Here is a 6,214-nt window from a genome sequence, read left to right on the forward strand (position 1 = left end):
TCCACTCATTTCTTGGAAAGTTGCCCAGCATGATGGTCCTTTTTCTGGCTCCTCATCTACTAAGAAATGTATGCCTATTATACTTCCCAGATGGTCTGATTGGAAGATGTCTGCTCTCAGTCATGTGGTCAGGAGGAGGTATAGGAACAAGTATACATCATAATCCAGACTTGAATGTTTAAACAGCCTATCTCACCTGGTGACACAGTGGGATATTGCCCCTGAGGGCTATTTTTTTCTCCTCTTGATGTCAACAAGCTCACTTGTGGAAAAAAGTCAGCGGGCACTTTTACATAAGATGCTGACTGCTCTGGAGTTAATTACTCCGAGGTTCAAGTTCAAATGGTGTGCCTGGGATAAAAAAACTTGAGCAGTAAGCTCCGGAGTTTATTTATATATACTAATGGCATATGTAGATGCACCCAGCATAGGGAAGAGTGTGGCTTTAGAGAAGAACAGGCTATTTAAGAACATAAAGTTGAATTAAACAAGTACTGATAACTACTTACCATGAACACTGACAATTGAGCTCAAGAGAAATTATTTATTTCAGTCTCATAAAGAATATGCAGGTACATATTGTGTAAAATTAGCTATTGTATTATTATTATTCCGAAGTTTAAATACCGTTCATAATGTCTGCAACAGTTGAACAACCACTTGACAACTGAGTGTTGATTTGGAAAATGAAGAGCCTATTAAAACCTTTGGAAAATATGGCAAACTTTTTGTTCTGCACTCTAAACTCAGAATGATTAACAAATTAATTAACATGTTAATATGTTAGTAATTTCTTTTCTGAATAGATATGGCACAAGAATTATGGCAAGATGTCATTCATTTATATTGCTCCAGAGAACACATACTGTCAGAATTGTACTGGTACTCATTAATTCTTTTCCACTTCACACATAAATATGGTACTTGACACACTGTCCTTGGTGATATATAATAGCAATCTGTTTCTGACCTCACAGTCCCTTTCTTTTTTCATGTGTGCTACAAACTGGGATTTCAGGAAGCTCATATGCATGCTAATCATGGAACTAATGCTCTCTAACAACTGCTGTTGCTGCATGATAAATAGTTAATTACTTCTTAGATGATCTTCTCTTCTAAAGATCTTGTGCTTACAAAAGGAAGATTGAAAAGTATGGTTTTTAGAGGTACATACATGTAAGAGCTCCTTGATTTCATGGACAGGAGGGAGAGAGACTATTTACTTTTTCATTCATACTCTGAAATACATTCTATTTCACTCTGGTTGCTAATTCCATTTCAAGTGCGTGGAGCAACAGCCGCTGTATATGTCCAAGGGCAAATTTGTTATAAGTGACTACACTGGAAGTCAGGAGCTGTTTGAGAAAAAGCAGCTTCTTCCTTGAAGTTTATGATGAGCAGTTTATGTTAAACAATAACATTTTGGCATAGAGTGTTGCCTTTGTAAAGAAAGTGTAGTACATCGTATCTGACAACACCAGGCATTTGCAAATAAGGATGTAGTGAGAAGACAAGGAACAGTTCCTCTTGTACTGAGGTCCATGCACTCTGTAAGATCCCAGAATGGAAAATAAAAAAAGGACAGGGTGGGATTATATTTCTATTCATATCTGTTTAGGCCAATAAATATGGTCTCCATCAAAAGAAACGTGTTGCATGGTCTACGTACACAGTGATGCAGTGGTCACATTGTATCTCCTTTCTTGGATATATAGTGCCTGCTTGAGGTACAATACCTACAATGACTCCCACTGAGATGTTGACATCTGCACCCACCATTGGAGGCTTCCACAAATATGTCTGAGGAAACTGGTACTCAGCAGAAAACAGTCATTGTGAAGAAACACTCTGTGCCTCAAGAGACTTTTTCCCCCTTCAGTTACTTTTGACAGAGCACACAAATTTTCCTCCACTCTTAGTACTTTTAACATATTCCAGATGCTCCTCCCAGGACCTAACCCAGTATTTATTACATTCCCCCTGAATCATTATAGTCATCTACCCTTGCATCCTGATTGTTTCTCATTGTGGGTGTTGTGCTGGGCTCAGTGTTGGGGTTTGTGTGTATATTGTGGGGTGCTTCATGACAGGGTGTTTTGGATGTGGGATCATGGCCTGGGAACTTGGATGCCCAGGTCCCAGGGTTTCTGCAAGGGACACAGATACGTCCCTTCCCCGCAATGCTTACTTGCGGCTGACAGATGTCTGCAACCAGGAGGTGAGGCTGGGGAGAGGAACTGTGCTGTCTCAGTGCTGGGAGACCCTAGAGGCAGGGCCCACTCAGCTGAGTGCTAGTGCTAGCTGAGTGCTAGTGTGCCTCCCTGCAAGGGAGTAGTAGCAGGGACCACAGAGGAGGCTGGGATGCCAGAGGACAATGATCTTATTTGAATTGATAGGGAAACAGTACAGAAGTTCAATGCACCAGTGTAACCTAAACTGGTCTGAATTGAGTGTACCTCACACCAGGTCTATCTTAGACCAGTTACACCATAGACCAGGCACAGCTGGAAACCAATCTGAACCCATAATAGAACATAGAACCATAGAAGCTTGGTGCATATAGACTGGTCTAAACATGGCAGAACCTGGTCTAAGATAGACCTGGATCAATGTGCACTTAAACTTAATTGATTTAGGTTAGGACTGGTGCAGTAAACTTTAGTCCCTGTTCCCCTATTGATGCAAGTTAGGTCGCTGTTCACCAGCCTCCTTGGTGACTCCTCGCTAGCCACCCCCCAACAGGGAGATGTGTTAGGACTCTCACCGCATTCAGCTGCTCTGGCAGAGCGCTCAGCAGGCCCCACTCCTGAGTTGTCACAGAGCTGAGTCAGTAAAGACTCTTTCCAGCACAGATTCTTTCTGCAGCCCTGCCTCCTGCCTCCAGCCAGTTGTCAGGCATAGGCAGGAAACGTGGTGGGGAAAGGGAGGTATCTGTGTCCCTGCATGAACCCCATCATGAAACACCCCATGTTGTGCACACAAAACTGACACTGAACCCAGGAGAATCCCCGTGAATGGACACAACCCTATGGAGCCCAGCCAGGCTGCTGGGCATGGGTAACCATTTCTCCCCCTGCCTCATCATCTATCAGCCACAGGCATCGGTCAGCTGTAGGCAGGCAGTGTGGGGTGGTCAGGAATGCTTGCCTGTGTCCAGTTATCAGCTCAGTCAGGCTCAATGGGGCTGTACTTGCTCCCAGGGGTTCTCATGGGCTCAGTATCAGGTCTGTGGGTACATCTTGGGGTGCTTCATGATGAGGCTTGTGCAGGGATACAGATGCTTCCCTATTCCTCACCATATTGCTGACAAATACCTGTGGCTAACAGCTAATGTGATAGGGGGAGGGGAAAATGCTCACCCATGCCCAGCAATCAGGGGTGGTTTGGCCGCTTGGCTGTATTGGCAGTCTACGGTAGCTCAGGGAGCCTGTGGGGCAGGAGTGCCCCCAAACTGCTGGCCTTGTCCAGTGCAGGCAGCCTGCATCTCCCCCTGACCAAAGGGTGAACCTGTGGTCTGTTCACTACCAATCTAACCTATGCTGCTTACAGAAAATTGTGTAACTTAGATCGATTTCACCTCATGCTTTTTGAATGTCTGTACTTAGCTTTTTAGACTGATCTGTGTGCACTGAACTTCTGTATGGTTATGGGTTTAGATCACTTTCCTTTCACTGAAACGAGTGTAAGTGTGATTACTGTACGTGCTCCTAATGTTTAGAAACAAAAAGGCCGGCAGTGCTATTTTTTGTTCATAATACAGAATGGATGCCTCAGAACATTAGAACCAAGTTGCATGGTGTGCGTCTTAAATATGGAATGGAGCACTGGTCCCCTAGATGGTTTCTAAAGAGATACCGGCTATGAAATCTGGGACCTGGAATTAAGCCAAAACAGTAAACAAATTGCTCCTGTTCTCGTGTTATTTCTTGCTTCTTTTCCTGTTTAGCTCTGATGAGCTTTTAATTCTTTTTGCTGGTTCTTTCTGAAAACAGTAAACTAGTGATCTCTGGAGTGAAAGACTGAGCAACAAATGAAGAGCAAATTTGCTTATATTTGAGAAGTCTCTATATTGTCCTTTTGGGGCTTTTGACTACTCCTGATCTTTTGTGATTCTGAATGATTAGTTTATGACAGTTTACCTTAGAGAGACAGGATCTTTCAAATGTTTTTACTAAACAAAACACTTCTAGAACAATTCTGATAACAATTTCAGTAAAACTCCTGAGATAAACTTCCAGAAAAGGGAATAGGGAAGGGGTGGTGGTGGTGTGCCAAACAGAAAAAAGCCCTGAACTTTTTAAATATTTTGTGGGATCTTTTTCTCACTCAGGCAGTTTAACTGAAAGACTTTGGGGTCACCTTGAAGGACTCTTGAAATGCTAAGAAAGGCATAAGTGCTTAAATGAAACTCTGCAAAAAACACAAATACAACCTTATTATGAGAAAAGAAAGTTATAGACCCTGCATGGAGTCATAAATGACAATCCAGGATTAAAGTGCTCCAGACTGGAGATGATAAAATCCTTTACTCCACTTTCAAAGCCCTGACAATTCATCCATTTTTTTCCAGTCACCCCAAAAACACCATCATCTCCCTGAAAAGAGAAGGTTGGAAGAGATGCAAAGAGATGTAAAATTGGCCAGAGGAGTCATTGCAAAGCCCTATAAAGTGCACTTCCATTCTATGGGCACAGTATACAGGCATATATTTGCATGCTGAGAAGGGTTAAAACCACTTCTGCTCCACACCTTTCATTCAGAGAAGGCAAACCTATTCCCATCTGAGGCTTGTAAATGGAATCACTTGCTATCATGTCCCCCTTGCCCTTGTTAGAAAACAAAACAAATTAAGAAATTCTTTCTTTTGGTTCCTTGTGACTTATTTTCCATTTCCATTTCCATCTTAATATAAGATGGATTGTTTAAAACTCCAACAGAAAAAATAGTTTGAGGAAGGAACATATAAATAGGCAATTTCTATGGTAGGAAGATCTAACATATAAATGATGTAAATATCTTATTTCACAGCCGCCTGTTGGATACTACTGTTTGTAAAATACAAAGTGATAGGAACTAGCAGAAAATCATTTTAATAGAAAACTGTGGGAAGAACTTATCTAAGAATACTGGAAATAGCTTATTTTATTTTACTTATTTTACTTATTGGATATTTATATAAACAAAAGTAAAGTTATAGAAAAAAGTAGGTCATTTTAATTGAGAATTGTGATGAATGTTAACATAAAATATTGAAAAGAGCTTATTTCATTGCTAGTTATTGGACACTATTGTTTAGAAAATATAAAGTGCAATGAAGTGATAGAAGATCATTATAGGGGTGTAGGTTGTAGCTGTGTTGGTCTAAAGTTCTTTGGGTAAATCTTGTTAAGAAGCATTTTTCCAACTATTTGAGTTGGTCTAATAAAAGATATCAGATTTACCCAGAGAACCTTGTCTGCCTATAGAAGATCATTTTCATTGATAATTATGGGGGGATCTAACATAAAAATACTGGAAATCATTTATTTCATTGCTTCTTATTGGATACTATTTATAAAAATACAGTGTTAGAAGGCAACAGAAGATCATTTTTATTAAGAACTGTGGGAAGAACTTACATAAAAATATTGGAAATAGCTTCTTTTATTGTTATTTATTTTATGTGATAAATAGTGGTATCCAGTAACTAGCAATGAAATAAGCTATTTTCAGTATTTTTATATTAAAACTCCCCAGTCTTAATAGCTTATTTTATTGCTAGTTACTGGATACTACTATCTATAAAATAAAAATAAAGTGGTAGGAAGCAAAAAAGATTATTGTCATTGAGAATTGTAGTTGTTGTTGTCAGAACCCTATCCCGTCTCAGTGATGGTGGTGATGTAATGGGCAGAGGCCTCTGGATCAAATAATATCCCCAGAGGTTAAAACAAAGAACTATAGAATTGCAAGACAAAAGCCTTTAACAATCCTTTGAATAAAAAATATCTGTTAGTACTGGTCAGAATATTTTAACTAAACGGCTTTTGTCAGAAAATTACATTTTGTCAAAACCAAAATGTTCTGCAGAGGCAGGCCTATCTCAACAGTACTACTGAAAAATAACCTGAGGTTCAGTGTGGGCTTTCTTTCTGAAGAGAAGGGAGAAAATGTCCCAAATTGTGAAACTGAAATTTTTTAATAAAAAACAAACATTGACAACATATTGTTTGTG

Source organism: Alligator sinensis, unplaced genomic scaffold, assembly GCF_000455745.1.
Source record: "Alligator sinensis unplaced genomic scaffold, ASM45574v1 scaffold473_1, whole genome shotgun sequence".
NCBI classification, from domain to species: domain Eukaryota; kingdom Metazoa; phylum Chordata; order Crocodylia; family Alligatoridae; genus Alligator; species Alligator sinensis.